We start from the raw sequence: 24,549 nt of genomic DNA, 5'->3' as shown, positions 1-24,549 counted from the left end.
CTCCATTCTTCGCTTCATATCTACCATCTTCCTCGGGCTAATTTCTTCACACCCAGTCAGATCCTTCTAACTGGGGCATTTTTTTCGTATAGCCCAAATTTGGTGTGTTTTCTTTGCCACTAAGCTCGGCCATGAGCCGGCTTAGTAGCAAAGAGGGGCATCTGTAAACACCCCAAATTTTCACTCACCTCCCCAACATTTCCACCAAGCATCAACATCCAGCCTCTGAAATCGCTGGAGGGCAAAATGGTCATTTTCTGAGCCGGACCTTGCAAAAGTCCAAATTTCATCTGCAACTCTCAAAATTTCTCTAATTTTAGCTCAGATGTTCAAAATTTTACTCCTGACAGGAGACAGACATCTCCAAGTCTTGATTCAAGATTGCATTTCATAAGACATGACATTGCATATCATTGCATGAGCATTTCAAATCACTGCACTGCACAGCATGTCATTTCGAGGTCCAGAACTCTTGATTTCAAAATTTTCAATCCAGATTAGAATTTCAACTCTTTTCAAAATTGATTTCAAAACCCTGGGTCTTCAAAATTATCAATTTTTCCCATTTTACCCCCAGGACTCTGAATTTCAAAATATTTCCTCAGGAAAACCATCTGGATAGTTTTCAACATGGATTTCAGTCACTTCACCTCAGATTTTGCCCTTTTTGACAATTTCAAATATCTTTCTTTTACAAAATCGCCCTACAAGGGTCAACTCTTTCCAAAATTCCTGTTTTTCCCATTAGTCCAAATTTTTATGAAAATTCCAAAAAGAAGTTGTTGTTTTATCCTTATTTCAATAAAGAAGCAATGTGGGACCCACACTGAGGTGGTGTCACACAAGCTCCCCTTCTGAAAATTTGAATTTTGAAAAACCCAAAAATATAGGAGCCTTGTCCCCTGGATTGGCGCCACTTGTCATTTCTCTCTCCTCCCATTTCCATGCCAAGTGTCAGTGTGGGGCTACCTTCAGAAGCCGCCACATGTCACCCCCTTTATCTGCCATGTGTCACCCTATCCATCCTACGCCATGTGTCATTTCAAAGACTACCAGGAGATGCCAAGTGTCATAGGTTGTCCTGTCTAGAAAAAGTGGAGTTGTCTCCTCTGAGGTGGCGCCATCTAGAGTGTCTCCTGCAGGGGACAGGTGTCAACCCCTCCTTCCTTCTGGAAAAGTAGCCTGACACATGTCTCTTCCTACTTTTCTCAGAAAAGTAGGAGACATGTGTCACTTCTGAATTCCTACAAAAAAGGTAGGCTTGTCTCCTCTGAGGTGGCGCCATCTGGAGTGTTTCCTGCAGAGGACACGTGGCAAGTCCTCATTTCCTCAGAAAAAGGCAAGTGCCATGTGTCATTTCCTGCTTTCTTCAGAAAAGCTAGAATTCAAATATTCAAAAACCCCCATAGGTGGCGAAAATCAAGAACTCCTACCTTTTTCATCCTGTCTGAGATGGCGCCACATGGCTTGGCCCACCTTCTCTCCCCTCTGCCACGTGTCGTTCTCTGCTTCCTTCAGAAAAAGTAGAGGACACATGTCCTCTCCCTATTTTTTTCAGAAAAGTAGGAGACACATGTCTCCTTCTCACTCCTTCAGAAAAAGTAGAGGACACATGTCCTCTCCCTATTTTTTTTCAGAAAAGTAGGAGACACATGTCCCTTTCCCTCCTTTTCCTCCCTCTTGCCACATGGCATTGTAGGAGCCACCCTGAGGTGGCGCCACATGTCCATCCTCCATTCCTCCAGGGCCAACCTCCATTTGAATTTCAAATTCTCCTCTGAGGTGGCGCCATTTGAGAAAGCCTCTCCAGACAGCTGACACTTGTCCTCCACATGTCCAGATCTCCTTTCACCAGAAAAAACAAAATTCAAATTCCTCTGAGGTGGCGCCTTCTGAGCCCACTGCTCTGTCCTTCTGACATGTGTCAAACACCTTTTGAGGTGGCACCATTCCAGGACTCCACTTGGCTCCATTTTTATTTTTATTTTATTTTTAATATAGGTAGCCCACCATGAGGTGGCGCCACCTGAGGACTCCCTACAAAAGGTGAGTTTGAATTTCAAATTCCAAGAGAGCACCCTCTGAGGTGGCGCCTTCTGGGAGTTCTCTGCAGAGAGAATCAAGCAAACTTTTGAAAAATTCCAAATTCCCCCTGCTGAGGTGTCTCACCCACAAAAATTTCCATTTTTATTTTCTCAAAAAAATCAAAATAGCCTTTTGAGGTGGCGCCATCTGAGGGCTCCCTGCAAAAGGCAAATTCGAATTTCAAAACCCCCAGATGGCACCCCCTGAGATGGCGCCACATGGAGGGCTCAGATCCAGCCTGTTTGAATTTCAAAAATTTTCAGAAAAATTATAAAAACAAGGGTTCACGCCCAGCCTTGGGAGATCATTTTTTTAGCTCTTGTGAACTTGGAAAATCCAACCTAGCCTTCCTAACATCTGATTTTGAACCTTGGAAATCGTGCCCCCTTTGGCACATTGAAGAAGGTGGAGTAGAGCTCGTGCTGTGGCCAGTCCAATTCCAACGGAGCTCGATTTTGGTGGACCATCCGAAGCCCGGAGTGAAGAACGAAGGAAGCTCGTGGTAGCTGCCCCTTTCAAGAGCACCTAAGCTGCGTAACGAAACAAGGTGCACTTCTTTTCCCCGTGATGTGATGCTATAATCCGAATAGGGAGTCGTTTGAAGAAAGAGCTCATCCGAGGGATGGATCGAGCTATTCTCATAAAATGACATATATAAAAATGTCTTGTTATGCTTCCTTGATGATTTTAACATGCATGTAGTTAGCTAGGTTTAATTTGCATTTTATTTCATTCATTTAGCATATTTCATGAATTAATTAGGATTAATTTAGCCTTTTTTTCAATTCTGCTTATTTTCAGTAAGTCTCTGTTTTTGTCAGTCAGTCCACACGTCATTTTATGTATTTATTTTTTATTAAAAATCCCAAAAAAATCACGGAATGCGCCCATAGGTGTCCTTGAAATTTTGCCAAACATTCGGAGCCATTTGAATTTGTTTACTGCGGTAAACATCCAAAATGGTAAGTCGGGTTTTGTAACCCGGGATACGTTTTGAAAACCATTTGCCGACTTGTAAAATTGAGTTCTCCCTTCTGGGAGATCCGATTTTCGATCCGAAAAATGACTTGAACTCGGGAGAATGGCTAGTTTTTAATATGATTTTTTCAGATTTTTCTGATTTTTTTTATGACTGACAAAAATCCGAGAGTCCGGGACACGTGTCAGAGCCTAATTTGGGCTTCTGAGATCTTGGATCGACTTAGGGCTATGATTTCTCTTTGTGTGTTGCTCCAAATCCAAAAGTGTAAAAAGTGAAAGTGGTGTCCGAAATGTCCTCTGTTTGAATCTGAAATCCTGTGATTTTTAGAACAGAGTTGACCCCTGCTTCGGATTTTTTTTGTCAGCCCCTTGTTTTGCTATATTTGTCTGTTCTGTTAGTTTAGGCAGAAATAGTTATATTTTTATTTGTGTTTCCGTTGATCAAATGCCGAAGTCATAAACATGAAAGTTGTTCATGTAGGTGTCGTGCATAACTCTGATTAATTTCATAAATTTTCATGGCCGTTTTGTATTTTTTTAGCATTTTACATCAGATTAGTGTGATTTTTACCTCTGTCAGAACTAAATCCCTGTTATTGAACTCACCATGGCTCAAATCCCGAGGCTGTAAAAACAAAAAATGTTCCATTTCGGGTCTTTTAGCAGTCTGCAAAATATCAGAAGTTTCCATGGTGTAAATCTTGCATTATCATATTAGGCATTGCATTTGGTTCGGATCCATAGGCAAAATCCATCATTTTAGGACTTTCCTTGAATTTTAGCATTTAAATCATATCATTTCGTGATTTTTAGCATTTTAGGTTGTTTATCAGAGTGTTTAGATGCTTCATACCGAATTTGGTGCAATTTGGAATCCATTTGAGGTTCGGATCATCCATAATACCAAAATAGGGTCCCGCAGGACCCAGATCCAAGCGAAAAACAAGCGAAAATCGTTATTTTTGATAAATTGCGAAATACCAAATTATGATTTTACAGTCCTAATGTGTTTAGCAGCATGTCATCATGTCTCTTACTACATTTCATCATCATTTGATTCACTTGGAACTTCAAAATCTCAATTTTACCAAGTTTTCCTTTAAAAAAAAACCCTGATTTTAAAGGTATAACTTTATAATTAGGGGTATTTTGGTCATTTTAACCTCAATTCCGAATATCAAATTGTTTTTCACTGAATTTCTAGCATTTTCATCATTTCAAAATATCAAGGAAGCACGAGAATAGGGTTTATATCCAATTAAATCCAATAATTTCATAATATTATTGGAAAATCTTGGAAAAACCCACATATTTGAGCTAACCCAATTTCAAGTTTGGCAGGAACAATCAAAAGAAGGAGCTGAAGTCTGCAAATTTCTTTTATTTCCTTTATTTAGTGATGTAATAATGTAAATTTTGGAATAAGAGATTTAATTTCCTGCTTAGACTAGGATGCATGTCATATAGTTTGAATTTATGCAATATCCTGATTATATGATTCATGCATTTTATTTCAAAAGCACTATGGATGTTCACGAATGGCACGTGCACCAACTCTTAGGGAGTTGATGGACTCGGTGGGATCCATATTTACGGCCCTAGTCGGAATATGGACGAGACCCAGATCCATCATCTTTCTACTAGTCACATTGAGCCTACACTCTTAGGCTATCTTAAAATGCACATCATATTTCCAAAGTTTTCAAAATCATGTGCATCAAATCAACTAAATTCTGAACATATTCATGGCCACAGTCAGGATATGTGAAGGATTTATCTTGACTTAATGTACATTTTCCAACAAATCCCTTAGAAAATCTTTTCAAAGTGCATTCATTCACTCATGACATTTACATCATGAAATCATTGATTTTCTCAAGATTTTCTCAAGAAAACTTCATTCTCAAGAAATCGATTTCTCAAGAAACTCTAAGGATTTTTCAAAATCGGTTTTCCAAAGACAAGTTTTTCCACAGTTTTCCCTGGAAAATGATATTTTCTTAAGATATTCAAAAGAGTTTTCCAATCTTTCTTCAAGATCCAAAATCGATTTCCAAGTATTTAAAAAGGTAAAATTCCCAGGATTTCGATTCCACAAGTTTTGAATTTCCTTCTCCAATGAGCTTTCCTATAAATCTTCCATCATTTTCCTAAGAAAACTCTCAGAGTTCAAGTTTTCCTAAGAAGTGCTTCCCTTTTCAAAAAGTCCATCTTTTCTCAAGAATCACTTCCATTTTCCCAAGATTTTCAACTATTCCTGATTTTCTCACATCTTTATAAGCTTTCTCATGTTTTCAAAAACCCTTTTTATCTGAGTTTCCTGAGAAATTGACTTTCAGCTTTTTTCTGAGAGAATCTTTTCAACTCCAAATATTTTCCAAGCATACATCATGTTTCCCCAAGCTGCATTTTCCAAAATCTTATAGCACATGCCTGAATTCTCTGTGCATTTAGGATAGAACATAACTTTGATAATTTAACTAGGTCAAGCATAGTTTTGGTCCTTGGTTCGATTACCCCTGTTAAAGGCGGCAGGAACGGTCGAACCTCGTACAGACAGGTCGAGCCCCATCCCATGGATTTTCCCGCAATTTTCAAAAACGGAGGCGAGTATTTCAAAACAATTTCCAAAATCCGGTCAAAGTTTGAAGCGCGAAAGCGTTTCTCTCTTTTTCTCTTCCGCAAGGAAGGGAAGGCGGGGGAAAAATTTCGCGACGATAACACCCGTGTATCCCTTTCCTCAATTCAAATTCATCTTGATATATCTTCGTCCCATCCAGGTTAAGGGCTAAGCCTGAATCATTCCAAAGGAGTATCTCGTCTCACCCATGAGACTGAATCAAAATTCTGATTTTCCATCATTTTTGGGATTTTCACCCAAAATCCCATCACGATTTCCTCATTCTCTACTCAATCATATCATTCTCGAGGATTTCGTTTCCCCAAAACCATTCAGGATAAGGTTTCAAAGCCTGAAAAACCATATTTTCAAAATAATTCTTCCACACCTAGTTCAGACCTGCTGACTGGGGCATTTTCAAAATTTGGAGTGTTTCTTTGCCACTAAGCTCGGCTCTCAACCGGCTTAGTAGCAAAGAGGGGCATCTGTGAACACCCCAAATTTTTCAAAATCTTGTAAAAATGACCCTTTTTGCCCCTAACCCCGTTTTTCTGAGAAAATCAAGTTATTTCTTCAGATTTCTGGATTAAATTCCTCATTAATATATTCAAATTCAGCTCCGGGTCTGAATTCAGTATTTTAAATCCAAATTTGAGCCCCGTTGTCCGATTTCCAAAATAAAATCACAAAAATACCAAAAAATGAGTTTGAAAGGCTCCGGCAGCTCATCCGGCACTCTATTGGATCCTCGACCCTATATTTTTCAGTCCGAAGTTTTAAACCTCGATTATTTCTCAAAAATTCGGACATGAACCCATTTCTGAAGAAATTTTCTCAAAATAGTTTCTAAAATTCTCAGAAAAACTCTTTTTGTAAATATTTTATAAAAACACCAGTTTTTGAACTATTTTATAAAAAAAAGTTTCCTTTTAATGGACCTCCCTCTTGGAAAAGGGAAAAATGGCAAAAACGGTTGCGGGCTCGCCCGCGTATCTGTCTTCTGGAAGCCTCCATCGCAGAATGGCTCTCCCACCATTGATCCTCAAACAAACCCCTTCATTCTTCATCGCAGATCTTCAAACGACCTCCTCCTCTCTCAGCCTTCGATCCTCAACCAATTCTTCTTCCCGAACCCTCCATTTCCCTTTAAGAATGAGCCTCCATGGCTTCTGTGGGGGATCCATCTTCTTTCTCTTGCAATCCCTCCACTTTGCCTATCATCCGACATCGATTACCTTCCTTGATATCCATTTCTTTTTCCTGGACACCCATTGCAATCTATCTACTTTCACGCGTCCATTTCTCTGGTGAATACCAATCGATCGCCGAGCTTCTCTGCTAAAATCAAAAAAAAAAAATAATATACACCATTATCGCATTCTCTGTCAAGAAGGCTTTGTTGAAGGAGCCATTACCAATATACACCCCCCGCTGGATCAAAGAAGTCTGAGCTAATCCGTCATCCGTTGTTATTCAAAGTCCCTGCAAGAACGAGAGGAGGAGCATCTCCGCAAGACGTCTTCTCTGCAATCATCTGTAAGAGAGTCAATCCTCAGTGCTTCTGGTAAGGCCAAAACCCTTCTCCCCTTTTCATTTCCTCTGGGTTAAAATCCCCTTTCGCTAAATTTCCTTTTATAGAAATCCCACCGAAGCTTTCCTGTCCCTTTGTTTCACCCTGTTGGCGCACCATGGATAATGCCTAAGTTGCCTTTAGCAACTTCGACATGTCCCTGTGCAATAAAAATGGGATTAGCCCAACACCAGCTCAGATGTTCACCTTCTTTTTTTTTTTTTTTTTACACTTTCGTTTGATCTTTTGCTTTATTAATGCCCTGTTACCTCCTGATAATCAGGTAGTGCATCGACCCCTTTTAAATTTTTTTTTTTATCTTATTGTATCATTCTATATTTCTTTTTTTTTTATCATTCGTTGATCTTGTTCCATTACATTGATCCGAAGTTCCAGCTTACAGCCTATCCATTCCTCTTGCTATTTGATTCCCTCATCGCATCGTTGATTTTTGTTATATTTTTCTCTCTGTTCTTTTCTTTTACTTTTCTTTAAAAACCCATTTCTGTTACTTTGGTCAGCATTATTGCTAGCCTATTTTGTTACGTTTCTGTGCAGAGCATCGTCTCTATTCCTTTCTAGCACTTTTTTTTTTGTGTGATATTTAAAACCTCATACGAACATCGTCCCATTACCATCAGCCCACTGCAGCAGATGGTAATCTGAAACTCAGATCAGGGTGACTTTGAGACCCGACAAATGGGTTTATATCAATCTTCACCTGACCTTTTTCTATATTTTTTTTTGGGTAAAATCCATTTTACACACCTTAGTTTTGCATGATCGTTGCTTCCTGACTTGATCATTTATTATTTCATTAATGGTTTTTTCTTTTTTTTCTTTTTTTGTGCAACATCTATTACCTGAGTTATCTTCATCATGCTTTCAGATTTAATATCTGTAATATATGCCAGTTCCCTGATCGAGTCACTTTTTTTTTATCTCCTGTAGCCTTTACTTATCTTGTTTTGTGGTATTGGATCATCCTACATTTTTTTTTTACTCTCATCTCAGTGCTAATTAATCTTATGTCTTGTTTTATAGCTTTCTCCCCTATCGCTTCTGCCTTACGTTTGGATCTACCTGTAATATTTGAGTCTATTTCAGCACAGAGGCTCCAGGTGACAGCATTTGCTTTCCTTTGCTCCAGTATAGAGGTATCTTTCGATTTAATCCTCTTTCATATATCGATTTATCATGAATCTTTTCTTTGTTAAGAATAAAATTTTATATTGCAGAATTCACCATAAGTGTTTTTATCCTGTTATCAATAGCTTAAATCCTTGTGAAAGTAAATTTCACACTAAACCGATTCACGATTCAGTGGATCATCTCTGTTGCACAACAAGTGAAATCGTTTCGCTTTGGACATCCAATTTCTAATACTGATTTGCTGAGTCAGTCAGTTGAAACAGTGGTTGACCTTCATAGGTCCGATTATGGTTATGATGTGGAAATCCTTAAGAACACTCCAATGGATAGGTTCACATTCCAACATTTTGCTGATAAAATTAGTGTTACAGGAACAATGGGCCTGTTATCCATCTCTTCATAAATCAACATCTTTTTCTTTTCTTTTCTTTTCTTCTTTTGAAATAATGAGTTGATAGAACACTTCCCATGGGATTCACCAGGTGTCCCTTCAGGATCTCCAGTTGAGGGGTTAAGAACAGTTATCACATCTTTTCTTTGTAATATTTCAAATGCTTCCCTGACAGCCTATGCTTATTAGTCTGGTAAAAAAAAAAAAAAAAGGGGAAATAAAGACTTGACTGAAGTTCCATCTCCTGATGTGGAGTCTAGCGGCAAGGCTGGGATCATTGTATATGATGCTAAGCCCAGCTTCACGGCAACATCCCAGCACATCTAGGCTTTCACCCTCTCAGCTCTAAAAGTTTTGAAGAGTTCAAGTACTTCAGTAGATGGCTTTACCGGAATTCATTCAACAAGGTTTTACTGGGGACTGTTATTCAGGCCAGGATTTTAGCCCTGTGTTATGTCAATAAGACCAATCGAATCACAGATTTACTGCCATTTTGTTGATTCATATATGAATCTTATCGGTCCCTTTGTATATTTGCCACATCCATCACTCCCTCAATTCACCCAGCATATTATGATATGCTCATTCTGGTTACTTAATCAAAGTTCACACCACCTCCCATTCAGCAGTCACGGTCTTGATTGCTGCAAACATCCCTAGCGATGTTTACAGTTACACAGCAGCCCATCGCATGTGGTCATTTCTTGCCACAAACCACCAATATCCCACCATTACCAGCTACTGCCGCAAATGCAGGCATCACAACCCCGCCTCCACCAATACATCAGCTATCCATATCCTGCCATAAAGACCCCTACACTCCAAAGCTACACTCCACAATCGAGCATCTGCCTACTGTATACATATTATATCGTTCGGTTCAGTAACCTCCCCTCTCTGCTGTAATATCCCATAGCTTCCAACCACCATTATATATATATATATATATATATATATATATGTGTGTGTGTGTGTGTGTGTGTGTGTGTATATATATGTACCCTACCCTGCATATACACCTACCACTGTCTCCCAATTGACAATCCCCATTGTATCCATATCCTATACACATCTTCCTTTCTTGTCATATTAATGCATGTGCATATCTCATTAGGTCTGAATCATGCCTTTAGGTATATACATCTTATTCCTCCATTCATATAGGCATTCTCATGTACATTTGGCATAATATCTTTCGTTCATCTTACACTAACATTGTTTTGCAGGAATCAGATAGGAATTACTTTTTCCTTCTTAATTTAGGAATATGATTTCAATTCAATTGTAATAGCTAGATATAAATAAAGAATTTATATTCCTTGCTTTAGGTAGAATGAATGAGCATCATAGAATATCATGAATTGTTTATTCCATGCATTTTTTCTTTTTTTCTCTCAAATTCTCACAATGGAGAAACACGAATGGCACGTGCACCATTCCATAAAAGGTAAGTTAATTCTAAGTTGATGATTTACACCAACGGCCATAGTCGGGGTGTAAACAAGACTTAGTATTCTTATCTTTTATGAAATAATACTGGATCCATACTGGATCCTCTTTCAAAAATCATCATATTCTTCAAATATTTTACCTTTTATCAGAGTTTAACTTAGAATTAATTCAATATATATACCAATGGCCATAGTCAGGGTATATTGAGAGTTAATTCCATTCTAAACTCTATAAAAGCACAAAATGTGTTTCATTCTTCACTAGAATTTTAATATAGATTACTATATAATACATTCAGTGACCATAGTCAAGGATGTATTATATTTTCAATCTTATTTTAATTTATTTAAAGAATGAAATAGCTTTTCAAAGTCCAATTTCAAACTTATTCAAATTCATTCATCATATAGGGTAGAATTGCATCATATTTTTCAAAAATTCTTTCAAAAATCCAAGTGATTTTGAATATCTTTTCTATTTCAAAATCCAATTCTAGCTCATTTCCAAGATCCAACATTCAATTTCAAAGTCCAATTTGACTTTGAAACTCCAAAATCATCTTACATTCAAACTTCAAAATTCCAACTCAATTCAAAATTCAATTTCAAAGTTCAATTTAACTTTGAAGTTATCTTCTGATTTAAAAATCAAGTTCACCTCCTTTATCTTCAATCAAGGTTTGGATTTGAGTCTCAAAACTTAAAACTTTGGGTTTCTAAAAACCCAGATCCATCTTTAAAGGTCCTATTTGGACTTTTTCATAACCCAAATCCAAAGTTAAATCCTAGTCTCAAACTTGGATCCAGATTTCCAAGTATCAACTCAATTCCACTTTGGATCTCCAACTACAGATCCAAATTCCATTCTAGGATCCAAAATCCAACTTCACTTTGGATCTCAGACTTCAGATCCAATTCTATTTTAGGATCCAGAATCCAACTTCACTTTGGATCTCAGACTTCAGATCCAAATCCATTCTAGGATCCAGGACCCAATTCTTCATTGGATCTCAAATTCAGATCTAAATCCATCTTAGGATCCAGGACCCAATTCTTCATTAGATCTCAAATTCAGATCTAAATCCATCTTAGGATCTAGAACCCAATTCGACATTGAATTTCAGATCCAAGTCCAGTTTAGGATCCAGAATCCAATTCTATTTTTGATCTCAAACTTCAGATCCAATTCCGTCTTAGGATCCAGGGTCCAACTCTATCTTGGATCTCAGATTTCAGATCTAAATACCTTCTTGGATTCCACATCTTGAATCCAATTCCCTTCAAAATTCCAAAAATCCAAAATTCCAATTCTTAAAGCCAATTCCATTTCATTCAAACCAAGTCCCTATTTCGAATCCTAAAAATCAATTCAAAACTCTATCCAGAACTTGGATTCGGATTCCATCTTGAAAATCCAACTTTTACAAACCTCATTTCTCAATTTCTCTAGATTTCCCATATTCAAAAGAGGAATTCAATTCCATTTCAGATATTCGTCCAAGATCAAAATTCTAAATTCAAAGTCCATTTATGACTTTGAAAAATTTCCTTCATTCTCTTTTATCTCAAAAACTTCAAAATCAATTTCCAAATTCCAGATTTATTTTCCCAAGCTCTTGACTATTCTAAAAACTTAGAACTTCAATCTTAAGTTCTAAGTTAGAAATCATTTCTTCACTTTATCAGATTCACTTGGAAATTCTTCAAAACATTTTCAAAAAGAGCATACATCTTTGCATTTGCACAAGCATGATTCATTGTGCATTTAGACTTAGGATAAAAACTTAGATAAAATCTTTGCAAAGCAAAAGGCATAAAATTCGACCCTTGGTTCGATTACCCCTGGTAAAGGCGCCAGAAACGGTCGAACCTCGTACCGACGAGCGGATCTCGTCTCCCAATTTTCCCGCAAATATTTCAAAAACGGAGGCGAGTTATTTCAAAATATTTTCAAAATTAAGGTCAAGTGAGAGCCGCAAAAGATTTCCTCTTCCCTTCTCTTCTTTCTTTTCTCTCCTCTCTTTCTTTTCCATTCTTTTATCTTTTCTCCCTTCAAAAAGGAGGAAAATAAGAGGTTGGAAAGGAAAAGAGAAGGAAAAGAGAGAATATTACGAGAGGAAAATTTTGCGATGACCACAGGCCCCACCCAGCCTCGCCCCGTTTGGACTGGGGATGAAGGGCATGAAACGGGGATGGAGGTTGGGATGAAGGTTAAAATTCATCCCCGTGCGGGGATGGACTTACACTTTCCCCTGCCCCGCCCCCGTTAATAATATTACTAAAGTACCCTAAGTTAAGTAATAAAATTACAAAACAACCACGTTTATATATACTACTAACTTACTAACTTTAACCCTAAATCTTATTAGACAAAAAATCATAAGGTAATTTTTTTTCTTCTTTTATATCTCTGAGAAGTTGCAGCCAGAAGCCCTTTGATCAAGTTGCAATGTGTTTGGTTTTTACATCCATTAGAGCATAAAACTCTCCTTTGCTCTTCCCAATTTAATGTTGATTAAGATTGTTGGCATTCTGGCCCATTGTAAGACCCCTACTCTGAGGCGGCCATGGCCAAGCAAGTCGTCGGTGAGAGGCCGAGGGCCAAAGCCATCATCCAAGTGAAAAAGGGACAGGCTCGCCCGTGGCTGAGGCCCCAGGATGCGACAACACCAACACTGGCCTTTCCACTTGGTTGCGTGGCCTAGAGAAGGCAGCCACAAAATCTTATGGTAGTTGCCAAGCACTTGAGGTTCCTCCTGCGAGCGGGGAGTCAGCGCCTAAAGCACTTATATAAGCGACCCTTCTCCCGACAGTCGACCGCAACCCTCGGGGCCACGTCGGATGGACTTGGGCATTGTCTTAAAGACAGACAGGAAACATTGAAGCCGACTCACCTTCAGACATAACTCTGAGAAAGGCGGAGGTCTCCTATGCACGCGGGCAGGGTTCAGCTGGAGTGAAATGCAGGAGTGGCTGGAACGACCCTTCAAGTAGCTAAGGTGTGCAACTGCGGGGGAAACAACTGCAAAACATCATGGCCTAGAAGGGGGTGGCCACGTAGCCTACGAAGGAGGCATCGAGGCAATCATGCGGAGGATGATTGCAGCGATCCGACGTGGGCAGGCCCATGACTGAAGATGGTAGACTTCGGCACAACAAGCGAGAACGATTATGCAATGTGACCACGAGCTTGGGCCACGTTGCTAAGGATTTGCATGGGGTGTCCATCAGGGGATGGTGGGGTGTAGCGCTGAGTTTGGCACCCACTCATGTAAAGGAGAAATCCCATGTAACTGCAGAGTGCCAACTATAAATAGATCAGCTTGTGTAGGGCTCTGCAGAGGCAAAAAGTGTGACGAAAGTCTAAGTTGTGCAATCAGCTAAGTGTAAAGTTTTTGTAAGCAATAAGAAGGAAAAGGGTTCCTTTGGGGCCATTACCTTGTGTGCGCTTAGAAGTGAAGGGCTGCTAAGCCTCCCTGTTGGGTTTCGGAGAGGACTTAGGCCGCACGGGTTGGAAAAAGAAGAGTGCCCGTGACAGTGTGGTATCAGAGCAGGTTGGTTCAGGAGCAACCATGGCCAATGCAGAACTTTGGGAAAGGCTCAGACGACTAGCGAAGACAGTCGGTTCGATGTCGACCCAAGTAGCCAACCTCCCAACACAAATGGGGGAGTGGATGAACCCCTTGGCGACTGTCGACCGCCGGATGACGAAACTGTCTACTCGCCTCGACAAGGAGTTGAATAATCTTCGTTGGGAGATAGCCCAGAGCAGAAAAGGGCTACACCAAGAGATTGTCATCCTTTATCGGGCGATCTGCAACACTCCAAGTTTGAATGCGCTGAAGATCAAGGTCTCTGAGCCAAAGGCTTTCCATGGCATAAGGAGTTCGAAGGACTTGGAAAACTACTTATGGGACATAGAGCAGTACTTTAAAGCTTCCCATACCAAAGTAGAGGACCAGGTCACCATTGCTAGCATGTATTTGCATGGCGACGTAAAACTCTGGTGGAGGACAAAGCTTGAAGAAGATGCTAGCGCAAGCAAGATGCCCATCTCCACTTGGGACTCGATGAGGGACAAGCTCAAGCAACGCTTCTTACCCTCCAATGTTGCCGGGATCACACGGGAAGGCTTGCGTCGGTTGAGGAAAACTGGATTGGTGAGGGATTACATCAAGGCCTTTAGTTCTCTAATGCTTGACGTAAAGACCATGGCTCAGGAAGACAAGATCTTTTACTTCATGAGTGGACTGCAGTCGTGGGCTCAAACCGAGCTCCAGAGGCAGGAGGTGAAGGACTTGCTTACAACCTTGGGTGTAGCTGATCGACTGTTGAATTATCGTGCCAACTATGGCACCGAGACATCTAAGAATCAGCCACAAAAGCAGAACAAACTAGTCAAAGGGAAGGCGGCCAAGAATAAGGATGACGCTAAAGATACCATATCCATGGCTAGTGATGTCTTCTTTTAAATCGTTGTAATTTTGAAAAGATTTTTATATGAAAAACATGTGAAAACCAGACATCAAATAATAAAAACCGGTTCTCACTAGTGGATGAGACCGAGTCGAACTCAAGGAACGGGAATATTTCGTATTCAAGCACACAATTCTAAACTATTCTTTATTGCCGAATTATTGAAATGTAAAAATGTTCAAGAAATGTAAAATCAACTAGCTATTACAACAAATGAATACCCTTCGCAGAGGGCGTAAAGTGCAATATTTACAACCCAATTAAATTCCTAATTCTAAATTGAAAAGTAAAAAGAAACTTTATTCTTCGTACTTCGTGTCACGCAATCACTTCCGCTCCAGTATGGTGCTATCCTGCACAAATCAAATGAACACAAGCAGTACCAAAGAAAGAAGAAATAGAATGTACTAAACAAAATATACTAACTAAATGCTAAGAATAAGAAAGAAATCATTAAAGAAATCTAAATGACAATTTTAAATGCAAATGATATATTTTTTTATTTTTATTAAGTCTAACTAACTAATTGCAAAGTAATTGACAATGCTGATTATCTTTTTTTTTTTTAACTAAACTATTTTTAATAGCAAAATGATTAGCAACTAAGTAATCTAACAATTAATGAATCAATTAACTAAGTAATCTACTATCAACACACTAAGTAATCTAAGTACTAAGTAATTTTTATCAAAAGAAAACTCAACAAAGTATTATCATCCTAACAGATAACAAAGGGATAATTTTGACAGACTAAATTTTTTTTTTTAAAATATCATTACATTGTCAATCCGATGAAAAAAATATGTGGATTCATGATATTATGCAATAGAATCAAATCATGGCTCATTCAATATCGGAGGTCAAATTGATTCACATTCAGATATTATTTCAGTTTCTGATGAATCCAGTAAAAAAATTGATTCCAATTGACATTCACTGGATATATAACAGGATTTTCAATTTCTGTTCAAATGACTCAGCCGGAATATCCAATTCCGCTCACTTGACTCTGCCGGATGTGAAATTCAGGTAAACTTAAAGTTCAGGTGAAAATAACATTTCACCACTGCTGAAACAAGTGGTGACCTGCAGAATGTGAAATTCCGATATATGATTCCGATGGAATGACCAGAACTTAAAAAAAAAATGCAGGTCAATCAGAAAACACAACGGTCAAGGTTTTCAATTTAATCTGGAAATCCGATTCAATCAAAGAACTAGTGATCGATTATTATCAACCTATGCCAAATTTCTCTTGAGAATCTTTAAAACTCACCAAACCTCCTTCAAATGAAAATCACACAAATGCTCGCCGGAATTTTAATGAAGTCTTTGCCGGAATGTATTTTTCACGCTGGATCACATGATTTCATAGAATTATTCTGTGAATATCTTACCTGAACACCGTAGATAGCAATTTCACACAGGAAAAAGAGGATTCACGGTAGAACCGTGGTTCGATTTATGCCTTTTCACTGATTTCAAATATCTTGACAGAGAGGAATCCCGATTCCTCTGTAAATCTTGATGGAAACCCTTGGTTTCACGGTGGATCTTGAAAATATTTCACTGTTTTCCTACTGCCACAGTAATTTCTGAAAATTTAATCCACTTTGTTAACGTTTTTGACAAATCTTCAAAGTCTTTGTGAAATTAACTGGAATGTTGCCGGAATTCAGTTGCAAACTGAAGTTCTTACGTAGGCACAAAGCTCACTGATCGATAACTGTGATCAGAAAAGAAACTTTAATACAACGATCAATCCAGATGATCAAACATTCTTATTATCTAACAAAGCACTTTATTAAGTTTTCTTTTTGCTTTTATTGATACAGAAAAATTAATACGATCCACTAGAAATGCATATGAACTACTATTAAAATCTATTCTAAAGATTTCTGAAACAAAAACAGTAAATCAAATCAAATTTCTTTTAACATGAGTTATGAATGCTTAACAGAAAATAACATGAAAATTCAGAAAGAAAAAGAAGAAGAAGAAGAAGAAGAAGAAGAAGAAGATAAGAAGAAGAACTCACCGGAGGGATTAGAACAGAAGTGGAATCCTCTCTCTTGCTTCAGCCGTTTGTTGGAATTCTCCACCGGAAAGAGGATGAGAAAAAGAGGGGAAAATAGGGAGAAGGAGAAGAAGAGGTAAGAAGAGGTGGAGAGGAAGGGGAAGAAGAGAGGGCTTGGGCAAAAGAGAGAAGACAAGCCTCTCTTCCTCCTACGTATGGTATTTATAATTTTGAAAGTTTTTCCATAAGTCCATCTTATTTCAAAGAATTCCATTTCAAAACCTCTCTTCAAAAAGTATTTACAAAACAACTCAAAGTGACTATGTTCTAGAAATTATAAAACTAAGTCTATTTTAAATCTAATTTCTTTATGATTTTCAAAAACTAAACTACTAAAATTATGTCAAACACTAAAATAGGCATTAAAATGTAAAATATAACTATTTTTCATGCATTTTCTATTTTTAAATCATTTTAGCACATTTACTCGAAACTAACATAAAATTGGGTTTTTAAATCATTTTCTCATGAAATCATGCATATTTTTATATGAAAAATCCCTAAAATATATGCATGATCAAATACCCCCATGCTTATGTTTTGCTAGTCCTCGAGCAAACTAGAAAAATGCTCGAAATCAAACTATCACCTAACTCACTTTCATAGGAATCACGGTTGCATTTAGCTCATGCTACAAGCCCTTTCAACCCCTGGGTTACCCCAGTGGACGAGTAAGGTCTCGTGAGGGTTTGCAGTGATGCTACCCACAAACATCTCTGTCATGTATGCAAAATATTACACATCCTCATAAGCAGTAGGTAATTAAAGACTTTATTTTCACAAATATTTCCTGTTATTTCAAAATCATAATATAATTAGAATCTTTTATGTACCACCACAGAAAAAGAATTTCTTTCACTTTTCTAAATATCACAATTATTTATGTTTTATTCTTAGAAAATCCAATAAAAACATATTATTATTTACTTATCCTCACTCATATGTTTTCTACACAGGTTTTCTCAATCACACTTCTAAGCACTGAACTTTTCTTTCTTTTTCAGCTCTTTTCTCAATTTTTTCATTTTTTTTTCACGTTTTTTCTTTTTGCGCATTCATTCTTCTCTTATAGCTTGCGTGTGGTCTGCTTTTATGCTTTGTGCAATGTCAATATCTTCTATACTTTTTCAATACATACCAAAAGATATCAACTAAGACATAAAAGTGACTTCCTTCATTCACCTTTATAACATGAGAGTCAAATATTTCAACTTGTATCTGTTCTCAGTTACTTAGGATCACGAAGTTTTCCACTCTCCTTTTCGAAATGGAATTAAAAGTTTCAACTTACATCTAAGTTCCATCTACTAAGGATTGTGGAATTATCCAAACAACCTAACACATGCTATATTTTTTTCTTTTGAGCTCATTTTTATGCTTTTTGTTCATTTGCTTAGTTTTTCAAAAATAGAACTGTGCATATTCATATTTATGATTCAAAATAAATTCTAACATGTATTTATCATCATTTCTTCGAAATCCGCATAAACAACCATAATTTTTAGATCTATGTCAGAAAAAAATTTCGTGGGGCTTAAAAATCCTCTAAAAACATCAGATTTGAAATAACATTCATATAAGTTCACACTTTTTCTTTAAAAATCTACTTTTCATGAGAGATGTGTAAACATGTGCAAGAACGTAAACAGAAATATCAAGGTGTGCAAACTACATCCTCCCCCATGCTTGAATGACACTGTCCCAGTGGCACTCTCCCATGATTATATGAAACTAAGTGAATGCACATGAGAGGAAATAAATGAGGGAAAAGAGTAGAATGACCTGACATGAATTAAAAATATACGTTCTATGAATGTACTGAATGCAATGTATACATGACAAAACATAAAACTCATAGAATGAAAAAAAAAGAACATGAAAAACTCATGAAAAAGTAAAAACAAAATAAAATCTATAAATTCTAAGCAAATCTAAGAATATACAAGATATGAGTTGCCTCCCATAAAGCGCTAAGTTTCACGTCCCCAGCCAGACGGATCCCTGGAAAAACCTTCATCGTCCATGAGATCAATGGACATGAAGTCAGACTCAACCGGGCTCTATGAAGAAAAGAGTGTCATCTGTGACACTACGCACTGTGTTTCCATCCCGTCTACCTCTAACTGTAGTATCATGACTCTCTTGACATGAAGAACTAAGATTAGTCTCATTTGAGAGACTGGTCAAGAAATGAGAGTCCAGGACCGACCAACTATCAATGAATGCAACTTCAAACAAGTGGTGAATATGATCAGGCTTGACTTGGTCAAGCACCTTCTTCATCTGTACCTCTTGCTTACTAAAAACAATCGGTGATCCTAAAGGCTGAGAAAATGGGGCTCTATATGATGATAATGCATGTTGTGAGTCTGGCCCCTTCTGTTGAGGTATCATGGAGATCGACTCGTCAGTAGAAATGATATGGGGTTCATGAGTCGATTCCTGAGTGGGGTGACATGCCTTCCCATACTGAAGGGGTGTAACAGATTTGACTTTCTCATGATGTGAATCAGTGGGTTGCAAGTCAAATGACATGGAATCCTCTCCCTTTGAGACAACAGACTGACTAGATGGGTTCCCCTCGCTTTGCCTACTGAAGGTCTCAACCAATTGTCCCATTTGAGTCTCTAGCTTGGCTATTGACTGCGTATGGGAGCTCAAAACTTGTAATATCCTATCTTGGAAGGATTGACTAAATGAAGGCTCATGAGGATGGGGTTGAGTATAAGCATGTTGGGCTGGGGGATGAACCTGTGGAAAAATGGGGTGCGAGTAACCTTGTGAAGGGTTATTGGGTCTATACTGTGTCTGAGAGGGCTGATGGGATGGAAAAATAGACTGGTTTCGCCAACCTGGGTTATATGAGGATGTAAATGAATCAAGTATGGGTTTAGCGAAACCTTGGGCAGCATTCACCTGCTCCTGAACAAATTCAGGGTATAATGGCGCTACCGGACAATCTGCAACACAGTGTGTAGGGCTAGCACATAGCTCGCACACTCTTTCTACTGGATTTCTCGAGGAATTGGCTAGGAATTGATCTAACTTCCTAGTCAACTGGTCAACCTTGGTACGCAATTCTAACTCGGACCTAACTTCGGAAATCCTAACTTTCCTAGGACCACTAGACACAGGTGTAGTCCTATCGAGCCGTGAAGACAAGGTATGATGCATCGTGTTTTTACTTAAGGTCTCGAATAGAGACCACGCCTCGTCCTCACTTTTGAGCATAAAAGTGCCCCCACAAGACGAATCAACCATTTGACGATGCTTCTCAGTAAGCCCGTCATAGAAATACTGCACCAACTGCCAACGAGGCACCTGGTGATGGGGACACTTGCGGAGAAGATCTTTTAATCTCTCCCAAGACTCGTGAAACTGTTCTCCCTCAATTTGAGAAAAACTGGTTATAGCTTTACGAAACGGGTTCGTCTTACCAATTGGAAAATATTTTTTTAAAAATTCTCTTTGCATTCCTTCCCAAGTAGTAATACGAACCGTCTCTAGAGATTTTAGCCAGTGCTTGGCTTTATCTTTGAGAGAGAACGGAAACAAAGTTAACCTCATAGCGTCGTCTCCAAAATTATTGATTCGCACAGTCGAGCAAATCTCAAGGAATTCGTCGAGATGACGATATGGGTCTTCATTGCTAAGGCCATAAAACGAGGGTAACATTTGAATTACACTGGCCTTAATCTCAAAATGGCTCGCTCCTACATCAGGTTTCGTGATGCAGGAGGTGGGAGTATACGTATTTGGCATGAAGTACTCCCTCAAAGGACGGATCAATTGATGATCGTCAGCCATTGCGTACACCTTGGAGTAGACCGGTGTAGCACACGTCCTAACTTTGGTTTTCTACCTAACTAACGCACTAAGCGGCCAAACCACGCAAACCACAAAGCGAGTAAACTAAAAACAACAAAAACTAAACAAACACCACGCAGTTACACATAACAGAGATTATGCAAAAGAAATATAAAATCTATGTGTACGGTACCAATCGTACACAGTCACCTCTAAGGGGATCCTAATAGGTGGGTTGTGCAGAAAAGTAAGCTCGTCTCTAAGATATGCACATACGTGGTTCTAAACCTAAATGCAACACAAACACTAGGCAATAAAGTGAATACTAATATTACGCCGTTCCCCGGCAACGGCGCCAAAAATTTGATGTCTTCTTTTAAATCGTTGTAATTTTGAAAAGATTTTTATATGAAAAACATGTGAAAACCAGACATCAAATAATAAAAACTGGTTCTCACTAGTGGATGAGACCGGGTCGAACTTAGGGAACGGGAATATTTCGTATTCAAGCACACAATTCTAAACTATTCTTTATTGCCGAATTATTGAAATGTAAAAATGTTCAAGAAATGTAAAATCAACTAGCTATTACAACAAATGAATACCCTTCGCAGAGGGCGTAAAGTGTAATATTTACAACCCAATTAAATTCCTAATTCTAAATTGAAAAGTAAAAAGAAACTTTATTCTTCGTACTTCGTGTCACGCAATCACTTCCGCTCCAGTATGGTGCTATCCTGCACAAATCAAATGAACACAAGCAGTACCAAAGAAAGAAGAAATAGAATGTACTAAACAAAATATACTAACTAAATGCTAAGAATAAGAAAGAAATCATTAAAGAAATCTAAATGACAATTTTAAATGCAAATGATATATTTTTTTATTTTTATTAAGTCTAACTAACTAATTGCAAAGTAATTGACAATGCTGATTATCTTTTTTTTTAACTAAACTATTTTTAATAGCAAAATGATTAGCAACTAAGTAATCTAACAATTAATGAATCAATTAACTAAGTAATCTACTATCAACACACTAAGTAATCTAAGTACTAAGTAATTTTTATCAAAAGAAAACTCAGCAAAGTATTATCATCCTAACAGATAACAAAGGAATAATTTTGACAGACTGAATTTTTTTTTTAAAATATCATTACATTGTCAATTCGATGAAAAAAATATGTGGATTCATGATATTATGCAATAGAATCAAATCATGGCTCATTCAATATCGGAGGTCAAATTGATTCACATTCAGATATTATTTCAGTTTCTGATGAATCCAGTAAAAAAATTGATTCCAATTGACATTCACTGGATATATAACAGGATTTTCAATTTCTGTTCAAATGACTCAGCCGGAATATCCAATTCCGCTCACTTGACTCTGCCGGATGTGAAATTCAGGTAAACTTAAAGTTCAGGTGAAAATAACATTTCACCACTGCTGAAACAAGTGGTGACCTGCAGAATGTGAAATTCCGATATATGATTCCGATGGAATGACCAGAACTTAAAAAAAAAACGCAGGTCAATCAGAGAACACAATGGTCAAGGTTTTCAATTTAATCTGGAAATCCGATTCAATCAAAGAACTAGTGATCGATTATTATCAACCTATGCCAAATTTCTCTTGAGAATCTTTAAAACTCACCAAACCTCCTTCAAATGAAAATCACACAAATGCTCGCCGGAATTTTAATGAAGTCTTTGCCGGAATGTAGTTTTCACGCTGGATCACATGATTTCATAGAATTATTCTGTGAATATCTTACCTGAACACCGTAGATAGCAATTTCACACAGGAAAAAGAGGATTCATGGTAGAACCGTGGTTCGATTTATGCCTTTTCACTGATTTCAAATATCTTGACAGAGAGGAATCCCGATTCCTCTGTAAATCTTGATGGAAACCCTTGGTTTCACGGTGGATCTTGAAAATATTTCACTGTTTTCCTACTGCCACAGTAATTTCTGAAAATTTAATCCACTTTGTTAACGTTTTTGACAAATCTTCAAAGTCTTTGTGAAATTAACTGGAATGTTGCCGGAATTCAGTTGCAAACTGAAGTTCTTACGTAGGCACAAAGCTCACTGATCGATAACTGTGATCAGAAAAGAAACTTTAATACAACGATCAATCCAGATGATCAAACATTCATATTATCTAACAAAGCACTTTATTAAGTTTTTTTTTTGCCTTTATTGATACAGAAAAATTAATACGATCCACTAGAAATGCATATGAACTACTATTAAAATCTATTCTAAAGATTTCTGAAACAAAAATAGTAAATCAAATCAAATTTCTTTTAACATGAGTTATGAATGCTTAACAGAAAATAACATGAAAATTCAGAAAGAAAAAGAAGAAGAAGAAGAAGAAGAAGAAGAAGATAAGAAGAAGAACTCACCGGAGGGATTAGAACAGAAGTGGAATCCTCTCTCTTGCTTCAGCCGTTTGTTGGAATTCTCCACCGGAAAGAGGATGAGAAAAAGAGGGGAAAATAGGGAGAAGGAGAAGAAGAGGTAAGAAGAGGTGGAGAGGAAGGGGAAGAAGAGAGGGCTTGGGCAAAAGAGAGAAGACAAGCCTCTCTTCCTCCTACGTATGGTATTTATAATTTTGAAAGTTTTTCCATAAGTCCATCTTATTTCAAAGAATTCCATTTCAAAACCTCTCTTCAAAAAGTATTTACAAAACAACTCAAAGTGACTATGTTCTAGAAATTATAAAACTAAGTCTATTTTAAATCTAATTTTTTTATGATTTTCAAAAACTAAACTACTAAAATTATGTCAAACACTAAAATAGGCATTAAAATGTAAAATATAACTATTTTTCATGCATTTTCTATTTTTAAATCATTTTAGCACATTTACTCGAAACTAACATAAAATTGGGTTTTTAAATCATTTTTTCATGAAATCATGCATATTTTTATATGAAAAATCCCTAAAATATATGCATGATCAGCTAGCTTTTTTGGGTGCTTTATCTGCCAAGGACCTCACCGCACCCAGGATTGCCCGCAACGGAGGGAGATGAACGCTGTCGTGGTACAAGAGTTTGCAGAGCAGCCAAAGCCTCCCACGGATGAGACCCTGGCACACCTCAACCCCCTTCGGATCGTGGGCACGCTGCGTCAGTCTGAGAGAGAAGCACCTTTGAGTGTTGGACTGATGTATGCGATCGTGCAACTGAATCAAGTCTTGGCTTATGCCCTGCTAGACACAGGGGCATTGCACAACTTTGTGTCCACACAGATGGTGGACAGGTTCGGGTTGTGGCTTAGCCCGAACACTTGCCAAGTAAAGTCCATCAATGCCACATCATCGACCGTGAGTGGTGAAGCCTTGAATGTCCCCACGAAAGTTGGAGTCTGGTGAGGAGTGTGCAACTTTACTGTCTGTACACTTGATGACTTTGATGTGATGCTTGGAATGGATTTTCTTAGTCGAGCCAAGGTTGTTGTGCTATCACACTTGCACTTGATGATGATAATGGATGAGGCACAACCGTGTCTGGTATCTTTGGACTCTGGGACCCCAACGGCCAAGACCATGTCGGCCCTACAGCTGCGAGATGGACTGAGGAAAAGGGCTCTGACCTACCTTGCTTTGTTGGTGACTACAACACCCGAAGACGAAGCGGGTGACGTCCCCACAAAAGTGAAGAAACTCCTTGAGAGCTTCGCCGATGTGTTGCCCAATGAGCTACCCAATGAGTTGTCGTCGAGACGAGATGTTGACCACAACATTGAACTTGTGGCCGATGCCCGACCTCCTGTGTAGGCTCCTTATAAAATGTCCCCCTCAGAGCTAGCTGAGTTGAGGAGGCAGTTGGATGAGCTGCTGCAAGCAGACTACATTTAGCCCTCCAAGGCACCGTATGGAGTGTCAGTTCTATTTCAAAGGAAAAAGAATGGGTCCCTTCGGAT

General features: G+C 38.2%; 1 pseudogene; it reads left to right on the top strand.

The window, feature by feature from the left end:
• The window catches only part of LOC149815282 (ABC transporter A family member 2-like), a 149,734-nt pseudogene that overhangs the window by 93,054 nt on the left and 32,131 nt on the right, over window positions 1–24,549 (top strand).

Source organism: Nuphar pumila, chromosome 15, assembly GCF_984573655.1.
Source record: "Nuphar pumila chromosome 15, dmNupPumi1.hap1.1, whole genome shotgun sequence".
Classification (NCBI taxonomy): domain Eukaryota; kingdom Viridiplantae; phylum Streptophyta; class Magnoliopsida; order Nymphaeales; family Nymphaeaceae; genus Nuphar; species Nuphar pumila.
This window is presented reverse-complemented; position numbering and strand designations above follow the sequence as displayed.